General features: G+C 33.0%; 1 pseudogene; it reads left to right on the top strand.

Moving 5' to 3' along the window:
- Positions 1-332: 332 nt before the first annotated feature.
- Positions 333-1,211, top strand: LOC143384336 (heterogeneous nuclear ribonucleoproteins C1/C2 pseudogene; annotated as a pseudogene).
- Positions 1,212-25,053: the final 23,842 nt, after the last annotated feature.

Genomic DNA, 25,053 nt, shown 5'->3' with positions numbered 1-25,053 from the left:
GTGTTGAACATTTCAATAAGATGGTATTAGGAAGTATTAAGAGTTGAGGACTCCGGGTAAGTAGGTTGAGCTGAGCTCAGTGGGTGGAGCCAGGATTTTGAGATCAGTGTCCTTATAAGAAAAGTTTACATTTGTGGCCTTGCTGATCTCAAACAGAAGTTGGCTTCTTCACATACTATCTGGGACTAGGAGATTCAGAACCAAATCTCTTCTTCCTTCCCTCTCCTGGTTACAACTCAATTGAAATATGTGTCAGTGGAACTTTCCTTGAGTGAGTTTTTCTGATCTTCACCTACGCTCTTTGGCCTTTGTGAGGAACCTTATCAAACATGATGGCTGGCAACCTTGCCAACAAGACAGATCCATGCTCCATGAATTCCCATGTCTCTCCAATGGGAATCTCAACAATCTGGAGGTGAAGAAGTGTGATATGGAAGTGCTCTTCTCTAAGTCTGGCAAAATTCTGGGTTGCTCTGTCCATAAGGGCTTTGCCTTCATTCAGTATGTTAATGGGAGAAATACCCGGGCTGCTGTGGGATGGCAGAATGATTGCTGGCCAGGTTTTAGATCTTAATCTGGCTGCAGAGCTAAAAGTGATCAGAGGAAAAGCAGGTGTGAAACAATCTGCAGTGGAGATGTATGGCTCCTATTTTGACTTGGACTATGACTTTCAACGTGATTATTATGACAGGACGTACAGTTACGGAGCACTTGTTCCTCCTCCTCTTCTTTCTCTTTCTGGGGCTGTAGTGCCCTCTAAATACCAGCCTGTATCAGGAAACACCTCTGGAAGGGGCAAAAGTGGCTTCAATTCTAAGAGTGGACAGCAGGGATCTTGTTCCAGGTCTGGAAAGTTGAAAGGAGATGACCTTCAGGCATTAAGAAGGAACAGCCCAAATAAAACAAAAAGTGGACACTCTTCTGGACAGCCTGGAGAAAACTGAAAAGGAGCAGGGCAAACAAGCAGTAGAGAAAAAGAATGATGAGTCGGAAGAGGAGCAGAGCAGCATGTCCCTGAAGAAAGATGAAACTAATGTGAAGATAAAGTCTGAGGGGGGTGCAGAGGACTCTGCTGAGGACCAGGATCTACTGGAGGATGATGATAATGCTGACCAGGGGAAGGACCAGCTGGAATTGATCAAGGACGATGAAAAAGAGGAGAGGAAAGAGAGGAGGATAGAGACAGCATCATTGGTGAGGATGACTCTTAGCACAGAGTGGGATTTAGAAATCTTATCCCATGATTTCCTCACCTAGGCGCTTGTCTAAGATCAAAATTTCACCAGATCCTCTCCCCTAGAACAGTGAGCATGCGCTGAAGATGCTATCTTTGTCCCTCCTGTGTTCATGAATTCATATGGCCCTGTGCCTAGCCCTATTTTCACTTCCTTTGATGCTCCTAGTTTTGTTAAGTCTTAATCTGTAAATTTTGCTTTTAATTTTTATTCCTCTTTATTACTTAGCAATAAAAAATGATTTTTTTTTTAAAGACACTTGTGAGCTCTCTGCCACGGGTGCATGTAACTGGGAAGAAGGCTCCCTCTGGAACCTGAACTGGCCTCCACCTTCATAGTGAACTTCTCAGCCTCTAGAATTTTAAGAAATGCATTTCTGTCGTTTAAACCTTGTGGCCTATGGCATTTTTGTTATAGCAGCCCTCACTAAGATATTCATTCATCCAGAAAATGCTTGGTGAATATATCCATGTCCCAAGATCTGTGCTAATTGATGTGTACATTAATCACAGTATTTGAGCTGGAAGGAATAGAAATCAACTCTGCAGGAGAGAGGGGAGGGGGAGGGAGGGAGGGGGAACAGGAGAGGGAAAAAAAAAAAAAAGATACAGTGACCTGGAGATTGTGAACATTTTCTAGACTGAAAGAAATGAATAACTGTGTTTCAGAGAAGTTAGGAAGTAGGCCATTAAATATCAGGAGCCGTGTTTTTAGGCTAGTATCATATCTTCAGAATGAGTACCAATGAGTTTACAGTTTATCCCTCAGCGAGATTCTAACCCTCTTGCCCTGAGGCAGGCATCCACTGCCCCAATACGGAGGTGACGAAAACAGGGTGAACAGGACAGTTGACCAGACTTCTAGACACTATGGGAAAGGGGAGAATATTAAAGAATGAAATATTGATCACAAACTAGAAAAGGGACACTTGCTGAAGATTAGATATCCTGAAAGACAGGCATAGTCTTTGCTCCCACAGATCATGTAGGTCAGTAGAAGCAGCCATGGTAGAGAGTAAAAAAGCTGAACTGGGAATATATTTCCCCAGCAGTTTGTTCCTGTGTCCACATGTCTTCATACATGACCCCTTTGCTACCCCATCTTCTGGTGACTTGTGCTTGATCTGTTTTAGTTGACCATAGTGTAATTGTGCTATTTTGTGTGTGTGTGTGTGTGTGTAAAACCGATAGTTTGCTTTTCCTTCGTCCAAGGCTGAAAGCATCCTGTCATTTCCAGAAAACTATAGCTTTGCTGAAGATGGCATCAGATATACAGTCACGGTGCAAAGCTGCATGGAAACCTGGACAAAAGTAGGAGTAGGAGGAGTCCATTTGTGAAAATGACGTTATGTGGTGCAGATTCACAAAAGGATCAGAGGACACAGTAACACTGTTATGTGGATTCTGCCCACATGTATGTCTATGTATGGAAAGTTATGAAACTGCCTGTACTCCTAGGACATTCAACACTGGGAGGAGATTGCTTTTCATCACCCCTTCTTTATATGATACCACTGTTAACAATAAAACTCATGAAATGACATTAATAATGACAATTTCCAGAAAGAAGCACAGAAATTGAGGCTTATTGTCTTTAAATTATTGCATACAAATAAAACACATGTAAGATAAATGAATTGTAGAAATGAATGTTACTTGACAAGAAGGAAAAGGGTTAATACATGTCTGTAAAAGGGATCCAATTATGCATATGTATTTTTTTGCAGAAATTTATAATGATGTTGCTTTCTTTTTCCATCCAGTGTTAATTTCTGCAAATTGGTAAGTATATAACCAAAAATTATGATTTTTCTCTTTGTTTTCTTATAGATGGGGAAGCCAAATTTGTTAAGCTACTTTGTCATAAACTGAAGAATACTGTTTAATTCACTCTACCAAAAGTGCTTTTAGCATAAAGCAATGCGTACACATTCATACACTACAAACACACAGGCAAACACAAACAATGATTTCCACTTTACAATAAATTACAAAAATTGCCATACTGTCCATAATTTTTTTCCTTTAGCATCGATTCTTGTGGCTTTCAAATTTCTCCACAGTTGAACATTTTTGCTAAAGTATCTTCACCAAAAAAATTATCACTGATTTCAATTTCATTTTTTAGAAATTTCCTAAGCTTTTCTTCAGAAAAAAATCAGAGATAATGATTACATGTTAGTGACCACAGACACAATTTGATTAGTTGTTTTGGAAAAAGTGCCTGTTCACTCTGAAAACGGAGTCTTTCAAACATTGCCCTTTTGATTACTTCTGGCAATTTAAGACCAACATCTTCCATCATTTCTCCTGACTTTTTTTTTTATTAAAAATTTAATTCTTTTTTGCTATGTTAATGTCCTTTGCCTTATGTTTTATTTTTACATAGTTAATGACCTTTTAAATAATTAATTTAAGCTGAGTTTAAAGAAAGTATTACAAAGTTTCTAGTACAATCATGCATGTGTTATTTAAGGCTGATTCTGGCTCTTTTCACATACTTTTTGTTTGATTATTCTCATTTAAAACTTTTTATCAGAAAGAAGGCAACTCAAAAGATAAAGTTTATGCTGACTCACACATATATGGAGGTTGGAGATATGAACTATACACAAAAGGAGATCTGAAGATATGAAACATTGAAATTCATCCTGAAAAGAAATGTATGTAGTGGAATCCAGGGTTTTTTTTAGGAAAACTAAATATTCAGTAATTTTCTATAATACTATCTTTGTAGTATGTAACATTTAATCAGTGAGAAATCAAAGGTTACTTTAATGATATATCTATACAGTCCCCGAATTACAATGATTCTACTAATGATTTTAGATTTTGGAATGGTGCAAAAGCAGAAGCCATCCAGAAGAAGAACGTTTCAGAACATTGCACTCCCAGTGTATGAGAACTAGCAAGAAGGTCTCCCTGAGATCAAAGAAAGAAGCATACAGCTCTAGAAGTTCAGAGTACAATGTATTAGGGACTTACTCACAGAAGCATGGTCCTGAGCATCCGCAAAATCAGTAGATCCCTGTGATTTGAGTGGAAAGAAGGGGACTTACAAACAGTGCATACAATAGTGACTTTGTCCAGGTCAGAATGTACCTGGCTTAAGTCAAGCTATTATCAAGGATGGCAGGCTCACAGTCCTGGCACTGATAGCACACAGTCTAGCAGTAAAGCCCCACATACCATGGTCATTGTTTGTTTACTTAGCATACACTGGGGAACTATGAAGGGAAATTGGGTCAGGGTAACTCAAGGTCGATCATGACAGTTACGACAATGTGGCTTCAGTGAAGTCAAGCTGCATCCCTGTAAAAGTGTACTTCAAATTTTGAATTTTGGTCTTTTCCTGGGCTAGATATATGCAAAACAATATTTTTCATGGTACAGAGTAACAGCAATGAGCTACAATTCCCTGCTAGCTACATGATCATGAGGGCAAATAACCAATAACCTAAAGGGATCACTTTGTTGCTAAGCTATCACATTCAGTAGGTTAGGTCCATTAAATGCATTTTAATGCTATATTTTCAACTTATGGTGCATTTATCAGGATGTAAATCCATTGTAAGTTAGGCAGCTTCTGTGAGTATGAAGATAGATAAGCAATGTTTATTTATATTGTCTTATGAACTTAAACTCAATAGAAACTACAACACTTGCGTAGTATCACACCAACAAAACCTTATTATTTGGAAAACTATTTTATCACTGCCATGCTAAATAACTCTTCTGATTTTTAAATCATCATCATTATTATTTCAAAATTCTCTATTGACAATGAACTCCCATTTCTGATAATCAGGATTCCCATCATCTATACTCCATGCATTACTGTTAAGGAGGACATGATTTATTGTACCCTAACTTTTATTTTTTAAGCTAGATAGAATTTTTAAATTAAACTTTAAGATCATTTTCCATTGGTATACAGATATAAGAAATCACACAAAGGGACTCCTTAAAATCTTAAAATGGTGCTAACTTGAAAACTATTCTACAATATCATAACACTGATGCAAACATTGACACAATTGATCAATGTATTCAGACTTTTCCAGATTTACTTGTACTCATTTGTGTGTGTGTGTGTGTGTGTGTGTGTGCATGTATGTATGCGTAACTCTATGAAATTTTATCACATGGGTATTTTTGTGTATCTACCAGAAGAGTTAAGCTGTAGAACAATCTCGTCACAATGAGGACCAGTTTCACTAGAAACTCTTTGTCACCACACATTCCTTACCAACTTCTTCCTTCCACTCTGTGCCTATGTTTACCAACCACAAATCCAGTTTTCACTTTGTAATTGTATTATTTTAAGAATGGTATTGCTTAATCTAAAGTAATGTTATGTTTCATTCTCACTAATAACAAAATTAATTTATCTAAATGATCTTAGCTTTACTCTTTTGACATCAGGAAACTCTAGGTTAAATATGAGAGTTTAAGGGTTTGCCTATCTTACCCAAGGAACTTTGATTTATTTTTAAAATTATTTATTTCCAGATTATGGAACATCCATTATATGAGGTTTCATAGCAACAAATAAAATACATGTGTACATGATAAATAAATTTCATTACTTATGTGGTGAGTTTCTCTTAAACGAAAAATTGCTAATGACACATTGGTGGAAAATTGTATATGATATAAGGTACATTTTCAAGTTATTACAAAGAATTTGCTCTTCACTTTAAGAGACAATGGATTATTTAAAAGCAATATGGAAGAACACTTACAATAATTCTTTGCAAGAACACCTTCATGTTAGGAAAAAAAATATTGAAACTTTGTGTTTAATTTTCAGAGGTTAAAAAAAACTGATTTATGGTATGAATTTTCTTTCCTTCATTTCACTAGCATCTGATTTGGACATCCAAAAATCTATCCCCTCTATTAGATTTTTTTTAGCCTGACATGGTGTGAAAAGTAATTTTTTATAAGATACTGCCAGTGATTCCATAAGAAGTGGCAGGTGGTCAAAGCCAAGCAGCACAATGTGGTTTAAGTGGTGGGAGCTATTAAGGAATCTGCCATTTATTATATGCTTAAAAAAAAGTAAATATTTTAAATCAACAGATTGTATCAATGAACACTTACTCATAAGTAGGAAACACGGTGGCCTTCATTATATTAATTATTACTTTAGCATTTAATTTCAAAATTTATGTGAAGGGGATAAAAGGAACTTTAAAATGAAGTGCGAGATTAACATCAATGATGAATTGGGATTTAAGCTTAAATGTGGCCCTCTTTCCAACTATACTCTTCCTAGTGAAAATTTTCTTTTTTCTCCTAAACACCAGAACACTAATTAACCTTATTACACTGCAACACAAATAACTGGGACAATATAATGGATCAGCTAAATACTCTTAATAATTTAAAAATACAAATCATTCTAATAATCAGTTGACATACTTAGGAAGCAAGAATTATAATTAAAATGTGACATTAATTAGTGTAGGAGATATGAGGGAAAATGAAAGATTATAAACTAGCTTTGTTAATAAAATTGTGTGGCCTTTAGAAAGTTATAATATCTCTCTGGATCTAATATTTGCAACCTATAAAATAAAATTGAATGGTAAAATAATTTATCATTGTAATAAATATAAAGCCCCTAAAACAGAGAAGTGTCTGGTGGGAATGAAATAGCTGCCTAAGTTTGAATTGTATAACATAGTAGAAGACAAAGCTAAAATATATTTTAATAGTTATAAACTAACTCACACACACTAAAAAAAATGAAATAATAGCATATATAACCAACTGCCTAAAAGAAGGAATCTTAAATGCTTCTAATTTAATTTCAATGAAATTTTAAAACCTAAAGATATAATTTGCTGTGTGTCAGATGTTATTCCATTGGAAAATTTAACAGGAAGTTTACTCTCAAACAGGTCAGTATATGAACAATAGAGAAAAATAATAATCATATTGTTTACACTTTTATTGTCTTTAAGACAGACTCAGTGTACTTAGATTTAAAGAAAGGAAAATAAAATTAGAATTGTTTTATTTTTTTATACCCCTATAAAAATAGCTGAGACTGGGTGATTTATAAAAACAGAAATTTATTTTTTTTCATAATTCTAAGTACTGGGAAGTCTGAGATCAAGGCACTATCAGTTTCAGTTTTCTGGTAAGAACTCTCTGCTTTCAAGATGGCGCCTTGTTGCTGGATTTCCAGAGGGTAGGAATGCTATGTCCCTATCCGGCAGAAAAGTGGAAGGGAAAACAAACTGAAGTCTATGAAAACTGTTTTAAAAGGCCTTAATCCCACTCACCAGGAAAATCCCTGATCACCTTTTATAGATCCCATCTCTTAACATTGTTACACTGGTAACACGAGAATTTTGAAGAGGAAAAATTCAACTCATGGCAGAAGAGGACACTATAGGAGAAGAAAAGGGAGAAAAGGATTTGAGAAAAATCTACATAGCTTCTTATATTTTGCAGTTAACATTTCTTATTCTTTTTTGTCATTTTTATAAATAACAACCCAGTTTTAAAAACTCAGTTGGCAATTTTTAAAAACTCAGTTGGCATTTTTATATGGTTATGATTTCCTTTTTGTCTCTGACGACAATATGTTCAGACAAAATGTTATTTAAATTTACTGAAGAAACACAGTTAGCACTGGTCACAATTGTGTTTGTGAGAACCCTCAAATAAACAAACGGTGGGATTTGGCAAATCTTTATAACCAAATGTACTAGACCCAAAAGAAAAATCACAGCGTTCCTAAAATATTTAGTTATTTTATGTTGTTCAAATTTTACTATTCTTTTAAAAATCACACACCAAACTTTCCAATCAAGGCTTATCCTTTTATTGTTGTTACCACATATGAAATAATACTCCTTGTGATTTTGTACATCTGAAAATCTTGAAGCACATTTTCTCCTTGAACTACAAAAGTTGGAAAAAAATTGAACTAACTTATTGAGTATAATACTATGTATAAGAAGGCAAGATCAATCAGCAAAATAAAATATCAGATGTTTTTCTAAATAATATGTTATATGTAATAAAACTTCAACTTTTTTGGATTTTTAATTTGGCATTTCATTTAGCATTTATTTAGTCTGTTTTCAGGCTCTATTTGTTGTAGCATATCTTGTCTTCACTTCAATTTTATGAACTGAGTAGCTTAGTAAGTTAAAATAGCTTTCTTTATACTTATGACTATGAGCTATACGATTATTTTCACATATCATCACATAATAAATTAAAGATGTAAAATAAAAGTTTTTTTTCTTTTGTACTTCAGTATTTTAGCATAGATATACAAGGAAAGAATGAAGGAAAAGTTGTAAATCATTGTTCATAGACAGACAGAAGCATAATTGTGTTTTTCTTTCCTTTGATGAAGGAAAATATAAGCTTTTCTTCTTTAAATATTGTTTTTCTTTATTATAAGAAGTTCATCTCATTTCCTTTGTGTATCTTTTCTGTATTGATGAGATATTTAAAAAATATGGTACTATAATTTTACTAAATTTTTCTTAAATAAATAAATATAAATCCACCATAGACTCGCTTAATCTAAAATGCAACTTTTTTGGTTACAACCTTTGATTAACATGGTGTGTGAATAAGTGTTTCTTCGTAAAAGTAGCAAGCACCCTAATTAGTGGGCAAGATATTCATAATCACACTGTGAGGATTAAAAGTAATAAGAAAGTGGATGATAGCTTAATTTATGTGATAGAATGTACCAGAAGATTAGAAAGTTTGTGAGAGAGGATCATATTTTAGACCTGTGTGGAAAGTATATTTTGGGAACATTTCTATAGAGGGATATAATTCTCTGTGTAGTGTATTCCTGGTCCTATAGAGGAAAAGATACAAATGCAGACGAAAACCATTAACATAATGGTGGAAATTTAAACTATGGAAGTAGATAAGAGTGCCAAGAGATAAAATTCATAGGAAGATAAAGAACTCTAATGAAATGATGTATTTTAAAAATCTCATTAAAAACACTTAAAAGTAATGCCATCAAGATGGAAAAATAGGAAGCCCCATGCCTAATTACTCATCAGAAATACCAATTTAATAACAATACAGACTAAAATATTATTTTTTGAGAAATCAAGAATCCAGTTAAGAAGCTTCAGTAACAGACTAAAATATTTTTATGAGAAGTCAAGAATCCAGTTAAAAAGTTTTAGTACTGCCGATGAGCATAAAACCACACTGAAATGGGCAAGAAGAACAAATTTACTTCCCCTTTGTCAACTCCTCAGCCAAGCATGAAAATCTCAGGACTGTGAGAGATCAGTTTGCCTGTGACTTATCCCTTGGGGTGAGAAAACAGAGTGTGTGTCCAACATCCCTGAACATCAGGTGTGCTGCCCAAGGGACCCTTCTGTCTCACCTCATTTGAAACACTGATGAAACCTGAGTTGCTTGGATTCTCAAGGGCAGTTAGAAACAAGAAGAGGGGTAAGCAGCTTCCTGTACCCAGAAAGGCTCTATGAGATTGGAAGGAGACACATAACTCAAGGCATCTCTCTAGGAAGGGTTAGAAGTGTGGAGCACTCCTTCAATATCCTGGCCTGCAGGATAGCAGTCAGACACCAGAAAGTGCAAGAGACTACAAGCTTTGAAAAAGCAAAACCAGTGATGATAAAGACCCTCTAATTAGGAACATTAGAGACATCAGATCTATATAAAAGGTTTGAGAAGCTCCCAGAATCTCTGGCTAGACTGATTGGCAAAGTTCTTTCTCTGTCAAATTCAGTCTAGAAAGACTAGGAGAGGTAACTATTTCTCCAAACACACTGATGTTAATTTTATGATATTAAAAAAAAAGATTATGAATGTATGACCCATTCAACTGATAAAAATAAATATCCAATAAATTACCATAAATGAATGAAAATCTAGAAATTACTTAGCAAAGAATTGAAAATAATCTCCTTAAAACCTCTGTTAGTTACAAAAGAATACTGATGGACAAATTAAATCAGAAAAATATCAAATGAATTATAAAAAAAATAGGGACAAATAGTTGCAAGCTATAAAAAATGGGAAACATATTCAGAAGTAGAGTACAATAATAAAACTGAAAAAATTCAACAGGAGTGTTCAATATGAGACTTGGCAAGGCACAAGGAAAGATCAACTACTTTGAAGCTAGGTCACTTGAAATCACCCAGGCAACAAGGCTAGGGGAAAAGTCATGAAACAAAGTATAATCCTGAGGTACTTATGAGACCCTCTAAAACAAACCATATTATTTAATATCCAAGTCACAGGAGAAGAGATAGAAAAAGAGGGAAGAACCCATATTTAAAGAAATTATGTCTAAAGCTCCCATACTGAAGAGAATTGGACATCCAGACTTATGGAAGCCCAGTGTACCCAAAGAGAATAAACCTAAAGTTGTCTACACTCAAACACTCTAGGGTCATATTATCAAATCAAAGACAAAGAAAGAATTTTGAGAGTGAAAGAGGAAAGAACTTGTCATGCACAAGACAGCACTTACAAGACAATCAACAGATTTCTTAGTAGAAATTCAACAGGTAGAAAAAAGGTGAATGATTTATTCAAAATATTGGAAAAAAAGAAAAAAAATAAAATGAAGCAAACAGAAAATGCTGCTAAATGCTGCTAATATTATCCCTAGAACAATTGTCTTTTAAATTTGAAGAAGAAACAAGACATAACCAGGAAATAATACCAAAGGAACTTATCACCGAGACTTTCCAGATCAAAATAATTGTAACTGAAATTGTTGATGTTTAAATAAAGAATAATTAGCAACAATATGAAAGCATAAAAATCACTGGTGGAAGTAAAAATACATGCAAATACTGAATACTGAAAAATTGTAAGGATGCCTGTAAAGCACTTCAATTCTAGCATAAAAATAAAAATCAACCGTTATTACAAATAGTTATACCCTCCAAAATAAGATGGTGCACAACATAAAAGAAAGTAAATTGTGATCCCAACAATATTAAATGTGTATGTGTGTGCATGTGTGTGTCTGTGTAGGGAGGTAAGAGTGTAGAGTCTGTAGACATGATTAAAGTTAAATGATCACCTTACAATAGACTATTATAACTAGAAGATGTTTTATGTAAGCTTCATAGTAACCACAAATTTAATATCAATAGAAAACCCATACAAGGAAAAGAAAATTAATCAATCAAAGTACATCAGTTAAAAAAAAAAGAAAAAAATCAACGAATCATGAAGAAAGGCAGCAAGAGAGGAAAAGAGAAAAAAATAACTAAGATCTACAGAAAAAAATTACTAAAATGTTAATCTTTTCTTACGAATAATTACTTCCAAAATAGGTTAGATTCCCCAACAAAATCACATGGCATGGCTGAATGGATGATGAAGAAAAAAAGATAAAACACAACTATGTACTTTGTAAAGATGATTCACTCTAAATTTAAGGACACATATAGATGAAAGTGAAGGGACAAAAAAACATTATCAAAAGAGGCAAAGAGTGTCATTACAGATGAGGAAAGGGTAAACTGATGAGGAAGATTCAAAAACTATAAAAATATATATCCTCCCAACATCAGAATGATTAAATGTTATATAAACAAAAATTCTTAGAAATTTACCTACTCATTTGCTTACAGACCCCTAGGTTGATTCCATATCTAGGCTATTGTGAATTATGCTGTTATAAACATGAATATGCAGTAGGACTAGAGTATGCTGACTGATTCTTTGGGTTGTGGTGTATATACAAAGTGGATTTTTATTAAGCCATAAAGAAGAATGCAACTGTCATTGGTGAGAAAATGGATGGGATTGGGGAACATGATGCTAAGTGAGATTAGTCAGACTCAGAAAATCAAGGATCACATACATGTTTATTTCCTCTAATATGTGGAAGCTAAAGAGAAAAAAAAAAAGAAAGAAAAGGGGACCATGAAAATATAAGAGAGACCAGTAGACTAAAGATACGGGATGAGGGATAAGATAAAGGGAGGGAAGGTGGTGTTCATCAAATGAACAAATATGTATTGTGCAGGTAAGAATACACAGCAAGGTATGTTTATGTGAATATGTATAATAGCAGTGGATATGTATAATTTTAATGAAACAAAAGAGTAAACATACAAACAAAAAATTTAAAGAAATACAGGGAGAAGTAGACAACAATACAATGATAGAAGGAGTCTTTAATCCCCAGTTTTAACAGTGGATGACCCTACATTCAGACAGATCAGCAAACAATGAACTTGAATAAAACTATAGAAAAAATGAACCTAGCAGACACACACAGAACATGAGAGCCAACAGCAGCAAAACACACATTCTTCTCCAACACACACACAATGTTCTCCCATAGAGGTCTCTTTAGGTCATAATGAGACCTATTTTAATGAGACCATGTCTTGACAAATTTCAGATATTAAATTATATGAAATATCTTTTCTGGCCACAGTGAAGTACACTGTAAAAAAAAAAAAAGGAAGAACACAGAAATACTCTCAAGTATGTGGAAATTGAAAAATATTCTCTTCAACAACAAGTATATCAAAGAGGAAATCAAAAGGGAAAATAGAAAATATCTTTTAAAAGTGCAATATACCAAAAGTATGAGATGCTAATTTCAGTAGAAAAAAACTTACAGGAATACACACCAATATTAAGGAAAGATTTTTTTAATGAATGAACACACATTATAACTCAAAGAAATAGAACAAATCAAGCCCACATTTAGCAGAAATAAATAATAAATATTAGATAAGAATGAAACAAAACATGTACAAAAACAGCAATAGAAGACATGAATGAAATTAATAAGGTTTGTTTTTTGTAAAGATAAAATTGATAAACCTTTCTGGAAGTAATTGAGAAAAAAGAAAGAATGCTCAAATAGATAAAATCAGATATGAAAGGGGAAATCTTATAAATGATACTGCAAAACAGATTTTAAGAAGCCCTTGGTAAATTCTTAGAAACTTATAATCTATCAGAACTGAGTCATGAAGCAAGAAAACATCTGAATAGACAAATAAAAAGTAAATGAATTGAATCAGAAACAATAACAAACTAAGTGCCATGGCACAAGTAATTCCAGCAACTTGGGAAACCGAGGCAGGAGAATTACAAGTTCAAGGCCAGACTCTCTGAAACTTAGCAAGACCCTGACTCAAACTAAAAAAGGTTGGGGATGTGGCTCAGTATCCTGGGTACAATCCCTGGGAACAAAACAAAACAACAACAAAGTCACATAAAGAAATATCTTTAAACTGGTGGTTTCAGTGGTGAATTCCACCCGCCATGTAAAGAAGAATTAATACCAACTATTTCTCTTAATATCTTCCAAAATATTGAACAGGTAGAAACAATCTCAACTGTTTATGGGGTAAGGTTTTCCTTGAGATCAAAGTCAGGCTTAATTCTCTGAGAATTGAAACTGTAGTTCAATGTCTTTTATGAACACAGAGGCAAGAAACCTCAACAAAATACTAGCAAACAGAATTCAATGGCACATTAAAATTGTCATGAAACATTAGCAAGAGGGATTTATCCAAGTGATACAAAGATGGTTCAACATGCTCAACCAATTAACATGAAACATAACCTTAGCAGAATTACGTGTTAAAAATCACATGATCATCTCAATAGGTGCAGAAAAATAATTTTAAAACGTTCAACACCATTTTATGATATAACTTCTCAACAAACTAGGTATAGAAGAAATTTATCTCAATATAATAAAAGCTTTATACGAAAGCCCACCACTAAAATAATACACAATGGTGAAAAATCAAAAGCCTTTCCTCTAGAATCAGAAACAAGGCAAGAATGCCCAATTTCACCACTTGTATTCAGCATAGTAGTGGAAGTTCTAGCCAGAGTAATTAAAAATAAAATTAAAAGTCATTTAAATAGGAAATAAATAATTATCTTTCTATGGACAGATGATATGATCATATATGTAGAAATACCTGAAGACTGCATCATAAAAAACTGTTCAAATTAATAAACAAGTTCACTAAAATCAGAGTATATAAAATTAACACAAATTAGTTGTTTTTTGTAGGGTAACAATGAAATACCTAAAACATTAAGAAAATATTCTATTTATAATGGCATAAAAAGAACAGAATATAGGGGGGTAAAGTTAAGAAGGCAAAAAGGTCATATATTGGAAATTACAAAATATAGATAAAAAATCAAAAAAGAAAGCAATAAATGAAAAGACATCTTGTGTTCATGAATAGAATACTTAATATTGTTAAAGTATCCACAGTGTCCTAAGCAATCTAGATTCAGTACAATACCCTCTCAAAACCACAGAGTCATTTTATATGAATAAAATATTTCTTAGAATTCAAAAGAAACTACAAAAGACTTCAGATAGCTGAAGCAATCTTAACAAAGTAAAACAAAGCTAGAGGCATCACATTTCCTGATTTTAAAATTTATTACAGGACTATAGTAACTAAAAATAGTAGGATACTGCCATAAAAGATATATATATATATATATATATATATATATATATATATATATATATATACCAATGGAAAAGAATGGAAAGCCCAAAGATATACGTTTGCATTCATACTCAGCTGTTCTTGGACAAAGGTGCCATCATGCACAATGTAGGATGAATACTTTACTTAACAAACAGTTTTGGAAAAACAGGATATCTGCGTACAAAAGAGTTAAATTTGACCCTTATCTCACACTATATACAAAAATAAACTCCAAGTGGATGGTATGTAAGCTTCAAAATAAGAGCTAAAAATATAAAAGTTTTGGAATAAAATGAGAGTAAAGTTTCCTGACATTGGTCTGGGCAAATAATTCTTGTAATGACATGAAAAACAGGAAACCACATCAAAAATAGGCAAGTGGGACTATATCAAACTAAAAAGGTTCTGCACAACAAAAGAATAATTAATCGATAGGGTAAAACAACAACCTAGGGAATTGTAGAAATTCTTTTCCAACAGTATACCTCATAAAGAGTTAATGTAAAAAATTGTTAAGAAATTCTTAAAATTAAATAGCAGAGAAAAACAAGTAACTTGTTTTAAATTGGCAAATTGTATCAGAGAATATAGAGTTTTCCAAAGACCTACAGCCAACAGGTATATGAGGATATTCAATAATAATCAGGGAAATACAATCCAGCATCACTGTAGATACCACCTCACACCACTATTGATGGGAATGCAAAATGGTACAGCTGCTATGATAAACAATATGGAAATCCCTTATCAAATTAAAAATAGAACTAATTTCTGATCCATCAATCCTACTATATATTCTAAATATAAATTCATTTACATATATGTGCATATATGTATATATATATATATATATATATATATATATATATATATATATACTAGATATAATTATATATCCTAGATACATATCCAAAAGAATTGGATTTAGAATGGCAAAGACATATCTGTACTATCTTGATCATTGCAGCATTACTCAAAATAGGTAAAGATATGAAGACAACTTGTGTTCCTTGATAGATGGACAAAGGGGTCCTTATATACATGAAACATTATTCAGTCTTAATAAAAGAAGATAGTCATATGTGACAACACGGTAGATCCAGAAGTTATTATGGTAAATAAACCAATTACAGAAGAATGAATGCTGCCTGATTTCATTTATACAAGGTACATACTATCATCAAACTCACAGAAGCAGAGAATAGTGGTGGCTAGGGGCTGGTGGAAGGGGAGATGTGAGTTGCTGTTCCATGGGTATAAAGTTTTATCCCTGCAAAAGGAATAACTAAGAGTCATTACCTTGATTAGAAAACTGTAAATAAACTATAAATACCTAGGGAGAGGCTTCAGTATTCCCAGAATAAGGTCAATCTTGTGACAGGGCATGTTCTTTTTTATGGTCCCATTAGGGCTACACATGAATGACTTACAATACAGATGTCTCTGATTTTGAACATGGGACTTCTAAGCCAGTAACTCTTCCTTCCATTAATGCCACTTGTCCCTTTTGATCCCTGCTGTTACTTAGCAGGGGACAGGGAGAATAGTCCCTGGAAAATGGCTTTAACTCCAGAGGACAACCGTTGAAGAAACTCCCCTCATACTATCCTGCTGGGAGGGCTTCCATTGTTATCATACAGCATCTCTGACCTTATACTTTTCTGAGTGAAGTCATTGCCACAAGGGGCCTTGTGAATGTGATTGTGTAGTTGAGCCTATTGCCACCCAAAATGAATCTTTGAAGTAGCATCAGGTGTGGGCTAGACACAACCAAATATGACCACTGCACAATGTACTTAGGAAAAATAGATTGGGGGCTTTAATATGACATGGATTCATCAATGGGAATAAATTCATTTAAATTAATTGGTAAAATTATGTAGTATGTGTCAAAATATATGTATTCCCATTTTGAATATTCAGGAGAAACTAGAGTGAGACAACTTTTATGAGAAGAAATGGTGTCTGAGGTCTCAGGACCCCGAGACTGGCGTAAGCAGTAATTCAGCCATAGTTTAGTTGGAAGATATAATGCTGCTATTGGAAAGTTGTTGACTCAGTAATGTATAACAGAACTGTTACTGAAATAACATAAACAAATAATACTTTATTTTAGGTTGGTATTTAAAGGTCTTTATTTCATTATTTTCCTCTAATAATAATATATTTACACATATCATGTGCTGATTTAACAGTCAAAAGTTAAATACTATCAGGTAAACAAATTACAAGTCAAATTATTTTCAAAAATAAAATTTCTCTGAACTCCTGTTTATATTTTGAAGTATGATTTTAGGTATCTTTAATTAATTTAAATCATTTCTGGAAAATTTCATCAATTATATTTTTAATTTTTTTAATACTCACATAGGTATTTACTTCTCCATTATCAACATTCCTTACAGAGTGGTGCTATTATGAAAATGTATGAACCTCCAATGATACATCACAATAGTGAAAAGTCCAGAGGACTTTAACTGTTAAAGAAACACCCCTCATACTATCCTGCTGGGAAGGCTTCCATTGGTATCATACAGCATCTCTAGTTTACATTAAGGTTCATTCTTGGTCTTGAAAATTCTATGGATTTGGACAAATGTATGATAATGTATATCCATCATTAGAGTATCATAAAGAATGTTATTATTGCCCTGAAAACCTCTGTGTTCTGCCGGTTCATCTCTTCCCACTGAGATCCCTGGCAACCATTAATTGCATTCATACAGCACGTAACTTTATCAGATTTACAGTTCTTCATGTCTTTAACAGTTGGGTACTTCGTTTCTTTTCAAGGCTGAATTATATCCCATTGTCTGGAGGAGCCACATTTTATCACCTCAGCTACAGAAGAACCTCTCAGTTACTTACAAGTTGTGCAATTATAGATATGACTAATATAAACATTCACATGCACATTCTTGGGTGAGTATAAGTTTTCAATACTTTTCTATAAAATAAGGAATACAATTGCTAGATCATATTTAATTATATTATAAATTGCTACACTGTCTTTGGAAGTAGTTGAATTCGTTTTATTACTGCTGGCAATGAAAATGAATTCACATTTCTCCACACCCTCACTAACCTTTGGTGTTCTCAGTGTACTGGATTTTGCCATTCTAATAGATATGTAGTAGTATCCTTGCTTTTTTAAAATGCATGTCCCTGACAACATATTTTCATATCATTATTTTCCTTCTGTATGTCATTTTTAATGAGATAACTATTGAGGCATTTTTCACATTGTTTTAATCAATTGGCTTGTTTTCTTATTTTCAGTTATAGGAGTTCTTTGTGTATTATGTATGCCAGTCCTTTGTCAGATATGCTTTTTGCAAATTTGCTCTCCCAATTTGGAGATCTTTTCATCCTCTCAATAGTGACACTTACAAAGCAGAACTTTAAATCTTAATGAAATCCAGGTTATCAATTTATTTATCTTTATCAGAAGTGTTTTGGTTATTGTAGCTAAAATGTAATCACCATACCCAAGGTTGCCTAGGTTCTATGTTTTCTCTTCTCATCTTTTAGGAGTTTAGGAGTTTGATATTTTATTTTTTACATGTAGGTCTATCATGCAATTTTTAGAGTGTGTGTACATGTTTGTGTGTGTGCGCACGCGCAAGTCCACATGCACATGCAGGTTATGAGGTCTGTATCTAGATTCCTTTTTATGTTTTTTTTTTTAACCAGAAGATTTCAAAGGAATCCACCACAATTTGTTGAAAAGAACATCTTGACTATATTATATTGTCTTTTCTCCTTTGTCAAAGATCAAAGATCAGTTGGCTATATTTATGTAGGTCTGTTTCTGGGATCTTTGTTCTACTGATCAATTGGTCTATTTTTTTCATCACAATTGCACTGTTCTGATTTCTGTAGCTTTATGGCATGTCTTGAAGTTGGATAGCATCATTCAATTTTTCTTTCCTTTCTATACAAGTTGGCTATCCTGAGTCTTTTGCTTCCCTAAAAAAAAATAGAGAATAACTTTTAAAATATCCAAAAAGTAACTTGCTAGGATTTTAATTGGTACTGAATCGAATCCATGGATCATTTTGGGAAGAAATAACATCTCACTATACTGGGTCTTATCACAGACATGGACTATCTCTCCATTTATTTAGCACCGTGACTTCCTTTGTCAGAAATTTATAATTTCCTTCATATATATTTTGTATTTTTTTGTAAGATTATAACCAAGTATGTCATCTTACTGAATACTAATGTAAATGGCATTGAATTCAAATTCTACTTTTTCATTGCTGGCATATAATAAAGTAATTGTCTGAGTATATTAACTCGGGACAATACCACCTTATTATAATGACTTATTAGACCCAGGAGTTTTCTTGTAGGATTGTTCATATTTTCTACATAATTATTTATGGCACTTGTGAACAAAGATAGTTTTATTTCTTCTTTCCCAATCAGAACTTTATTTGTTTGTGGGATTCTGTTTGTTCATTTCTTTGTATTTCCTAGGATTTCTAGTATGATGTTGCAAAGGTTGGTTAGAGAGACCATCCTTGCCCTATTCCTGATCTCAGAGGGAAAATTTCTATATTTTCACCATTAAGTATGGGTTAGCTGTAAATTTTTTTGTAGATGTTCTTCATCAATTTGATGAAGTTTTTCTTTATACCAAGGTTTTACTCAGAGTTTTCATCATGAATGGGTGTTGTACTCTGTCAAGTGCCTTTTCTGCATATAATGATATAATTATATGATGTTTATTTTTAGCCTGTTGACATGATGAATTACATTTACTCATTTTCAAATGTTGAACTAGTCTTATGTACTTGGAATAAATTCCACTTGATTGTTTTATATGATATTTTAAGTGTTATTTAATTTAATCTGCTCATAATTTTTTGAGAATGTTTGCATCTGTGTTCATGAGAGATACTGCCATTTATTTTTCTTTCCTTATAATGTCTTCTTCCAGTTTTGATTTTACATTAGTGATGATCTCATGGAGTGAGTTGGGAAGAAGTCCTCTGCTTCCATCCCCTGAATGACACTGTAGAGTGCTGGTATTAATTTCTTCCTTTATTATTGAGGTTTGGTAGAATTCAATATGAATTCATCTGGGACTGGTGGTTTCTGTTTTGGCACAGTGTTAATTATTAATTCTATTCACTTATAAACATAGGACTATTTAGATTGTCTATTACTTCTTGTGTGAGTTTTGACACATTTATGTCTTTCAAAGAACTGGTTCGTTGAAATGAGCTTATCAAATATGCAGGCCTAGAGTTGTTCATAACATGTTTTTATTATCCTTTTGATTTCTTTGTACTTTGTAAGGATGTTCTTTTTTCATTTCTAATATTAGTAATGTTTGTCATCTCTTTTCTTACTTAGTTTGACTAGAGAGCTACTGACTTTACTGATATTTTGAAAGAATCAGATTTTTTTTTTTAGTTTTCACTATTGATTCCTATTTTCAATTTCATGGATTTCAACCTAATTTGGATCTAATTTGTTCATATTTTTCTAAACCCCCAAGTTAGAAACTTAGATCATTAATTTTAGATCTTTCTTCTTATTTTTAATATACATTAGATGCTATAAATTATGAGAATCCTACAATGTTTATAAACTTTTACTATATTTGCTGCAGCACACAATTTTGGCAAGCTGTGTTTTAATATTCATTTAATTTATTTTTAAATTTTTCTTGAGATTGCTTTTCGACTTATGTGTTATTTAACAATGAGTTACTAAATCTCCATGTATTTTTTGAATTTTTGAGTTATTTTTGGTATTGATTTCTAATTTAATTCCATTGTATTCTGAGAGCCAAAATTATGTGATATTTATTATTTTAAATTTGTTACAGCAGGCAGGTACTGTGACCCGAAGTGCATTCAATTTTGGTGAATATTCCATGTGAGCTTGAGAGCAATGTGTATTCTGCTGTTGCTCATAGAAGTAACCTGTAGATGTCAATTATAACAGTTGACTGATGGGATTGTTGAGTTCAATTATTTTCTTATTGATTTACTGCCTATTGTATCTGTGCACTTCTGTTAGATGGGTGTTAAAATTACAAAATATGATAGTAGATTCATCTGTTTCTCTTCACACTTCCATCAGTCTTTTCCGCACATAGGTTGATGCTCTATTGTTAGGCACACGTGTTAAGGACTGTTCTGTCTGAAATTAATGTAGCTACTTCTGCTTTTTTTTTAAGTAGTGTTACATGGTATATCCTTCTTCATGATTTCACTTTTAATGAATATGTATTTTTAGTTTAAAGTAAGTTTATTGTCAACAACATATTGTTGGGTTCTTGTCTCAGAACCACTTCAGTAATCTCCTTTTTTTTTTAATTGGGGCATCTATATTACTAATATTCAAAGAGATTATTGGTACAGTTATAGAGCTATCACATTTGATATTGTTTTTATACGTGGCCCTCATTTTTTTGTTCCTATATTTGTCTTCCACTCTTTTGCTGTGTCTTATAGGCAAATTAAAAGTTTCATATGGTTTTATTTTCTTTGCTTTTGTGACATTTCAGTTATAATCTTTGTTGTTTTTAGTTGTTATAATGGTTGCAGTTAATTTTGCAATATACCTTTACAACTAAATCAAACCCTCTTTCAAATAGCAGAATGCCTGTTTATGGACAGTTTTAGTAGCATCTTGAGTTAATAACCTTAACTTCTCCCTCTTGTCCCTTGTGTCATTACTGTCATTCATTTCACTGGTACACAAACATGCATAAGTATATATACACACTCCATAACCATATATAATTAAATAAATTAATTGCTGCCATTAGTTTGAAGAGTTATGTTACATCAATTCATAATTTGAACAAAAGGTTTTAAATTTTTGCCTTTACTTATTTACTGCCTAGTGTTCTTCCTTTCCTTTAGCTTCGTATTTCTCACCTATTTTAATTTTTTTTCTGTTAAAAGTGTTAGGGATTAAAAAGCAAGGGCCTTCCATATGTTAAACAAGCACTTGAGCTACATCCCCAGCTCTATTTTATTTCTTTCTGAAGAAATTATTTTGATATATCTTTTCTTTCTTTTATCCTTTTAACTATTATTATTATGGTATTTATCCTACTCAGTGTTCTTTTAGCTTCTTGGACCTATGGTTCCATGTCTGCCAATATGTAAAAATATCTTTTTTTTTTTTTTTTTGCCTGTATTCTGTTCCTTTTTCTCTGCTTTCTTTTAATTTTCCCACTATGCATGTTAAAGCAATTGCAATTATTCCAACTTCCTTGGCTTCCCTCTTTATGTTTTTAACTGATTTTTTTATTTCTCTTGTCTTTATGGATTAAGAAATTTGTATTGAGATAACCTCAAGCTATAAATTCTTTCCTCATTTATGTCTAGTTTCCTAAGAAGCCTATCAAAGGCAATTTTCAGTTGTTACAATATTTTGATTTCTAGTTTGTTGTTGTTGTTTGTCACCTTCTTTCTTAGAATTTCTATTTCTCTGCTCACAATGACCATCTGTATTTGCATGCTGTCTTCTTTATCCACTAGAGTCACTGATATATTAACAATAGATGATTCTAAATCATAATTATAGCATTGTTTGCCATGCTTGGTACTGATGCTTTGTCTCTTCAAATTGTGTTTTCTACTTTCACTTGCTTCACAGTATTTTTTTTCACCAACAAGATAAGTGATGTCATGTGGAAGTGACCACCATCACTGGGCCTTTATTAATATGATGGTAGGATACAGGGAAGGAGGTGTTCAGTGCTCCTAAGATTAGGTTTCCATCTTTTAGTGAGCCTATGTCTCTGGAGTATAGACTACACAAGTGTTTCTTAGGCTTGTTTCCCCACTAATTTTGAGTCAGAATGGCTACAATGAGCTGGAATTGGGTATTTCCCTTCCCCCAGATCAGTTATGCCCCAGCAATACCCCAGAAGGTTTAGACTATTGTCACCTTGTTATGAATAAAGAGCCTGGTGTGTTTCTAAATGGTCCTTTCTCCCCTCCTTCTGCAGGAAACACAAGGAGATTTTTCTCTAATAACTGGAAGAACATGGCCAGACTCCTGAAGGTAAATCATGCAATTCTGGGGGCCACTTATGATTGGACTCCATGAGAGTTTTTTACCTCTCAGACTTGTCGATTCTAAGCCTCCAGCAATTAGGCAATCAAAGAATTGTTGCTTTTTCAGTTTTTTCAGCTTCATTCTTCTTGTTAGAACAGAATCAAGCTTCTTAAGTTGTTTTTAATGTTTTTTCCCCAAAACGATAACATGTAAGTCCTAAACAACTGTAAATTTTATGCATTTATTTCAGCTTATTTGTAGCAAGATAAGTTTGATTGGCACTGATGTAAGTGTGACATTCTGTCATAATTACATCCATTTCACATGTGTTTGCCTTTAGTTTTAAGGACAGTCTAATTATTTGGGTAACTAAAGACACACTGCAGGGAGATTAAGGTAGATTAATCTGCAACAGCTTGTGAACAATGCATAACCTTTTAGGAAATAAAATAAAAAGTTTTTGCCCATTCTCCCATCCCTGGACTGAAACCAACTTGGTTATGATATACAATCTTCTTAATGTGTTGTTGAATATCATTTGCTAATATTTTATTTTTGCTTTGGTCCCAATATGTTCATCATGTCTCTGAAACTTACCCTTTAAACAACAGTTAGTCCAAAATAAAATGAATGTAGCAAAAAAAAAAAAAATGCAGAATTCATACAAATATAGAGCAAAAAAAGTGCTAATAAGTAGTTAAAGGAACAAAAAGACAAGTAGATACTATCTGGTTTTTCCTTGGTTCTTCTTAATGAACTATAAATATCAGTAACTGAGAGTCTTTCCTAAAGTTTGTCATCTTACACTGTGGACATTTATTTTGTATGTAGAGTAAAAAAAATTCCACCTTCCAATAACTTCAATCCACCCATCCTATTCCTCCTTCACCATTGTTAAAATACAATCCTGCTACTTACATCAGCTGCCTTCCTTAGGAAATATAATCATGATGCTCTCCATTCAAGACACAAAAAACTAATGTCCTTACAAATGGAAAAATAAAAATAAACTTTTATTCATACTTTCCATTCCAGAATTTCTAGGTTTTCCTATCCAGTCAAGAGACAAAAGAGATTATTTGTTTAGTACATAAATTATATAATAATTTTCTACCATATTAATATAAAATAAAATTTCTTCTTTATGCCTAAAGAACCTCAATAATTTCTCATCTGGATTTAGCAATTGAGTGAAATAGAGCTCTGATTCAGTTGCTGGGTAAGTAAACTTGATCATTATTGACAATTACCCCTAATACCTTTATACTTCAATGGGACTGATACAGCACTTTGCTCGTGTCTAGTAGATCTTCAAGTTTGTTTTGAGTACTTTCAGTCTCAATCTCCTGTGTCTATATTCCCTTTCCTGTGCTGAGAAAACAGATTTATGTTCTCAAACTTTAAAGACTACTTTGTAGTAGAGACACACTACATTTGACTTAAAGGGAAGAATCTTGATTCATTGGAGGTAACTATTTGACACCCCAAATTATGCTCAGAACACTGTAATGAAATAAAAATTTCTTGATGACTTTAGAAAAACATATCTTACTAGTCTTATTCTCAAATGTTACTGAACTAAAAGAAAACATCTGGAATGCTTATTAAAACTGAAGATTCTGGTACTTTGATATACTGCATCTTTACTGGAGTCTAAGAATCTTTATTTATAATCTCATCACCCCACCCTTAAGTGATTCTCACCTACGTATCTTGCTGGATTAATTTTAGAAAATTCTGTTCTGACCAAACAGTGTTCTCTTGCAATGTCTGCAGGTCCCTGATTTTCTTTAAGGCAGTGCATAGAAGGGATGAGTTAAGATGCATATGTTTTCCTGATAATGAATACCACAGATGTTAAAAGGAGTCTGCCTTCAGGAGTACACTCATTATTTTGCTATTTATATTTTTAGATCAATTATTAAATTAGTTCAGACAAAAGTTAATACAAATGGTTATTTCTTAAATAAACATTTTCTGGCATACCACTCAATGATAAATTTTTGACACATCCTGGACCCATTCCATACACTTTTACCTTTGTATTCTCCAGTCAGTAGTTAAAACCTACAATCATAGCTATAGCAGTAAAAAAGCATTAAAATTCATTCCACTTCTTATCAGATCCTAAATGTGATTTCTTTGATTTTCTATGGTTGCTTAGTTACATTCCCTGTTTGTCCAAATAAATCGGAATCAAGTAATACAATGAGCGCTTGCTCAGGTGTCTGTAAAGCAAGATCTTTGGCCATTTGGATGCATACATGGCCCCCTGTTTTTGTTCCAAACTAGAAG

The sequence above is a fragment of the Callospermophilus lateralis genome, chromosome 18, assembly GCF_048772815.1.
Source record: "Callospermophilus lateralis isolate mCalLat2 chromosome 18, mCalLat2.hap1, whole genome shotgun sequence".
NCBI classification, from domain to species: Eukaryota; Metazoa; Chordata; class Mammalia; order Rodentia; family Sciuridae; genus Callospermophilus; species Callospermophilus lateralis.
This window is presented reverse-complemented; position numbering and strand designations above follow the sequence as displayed.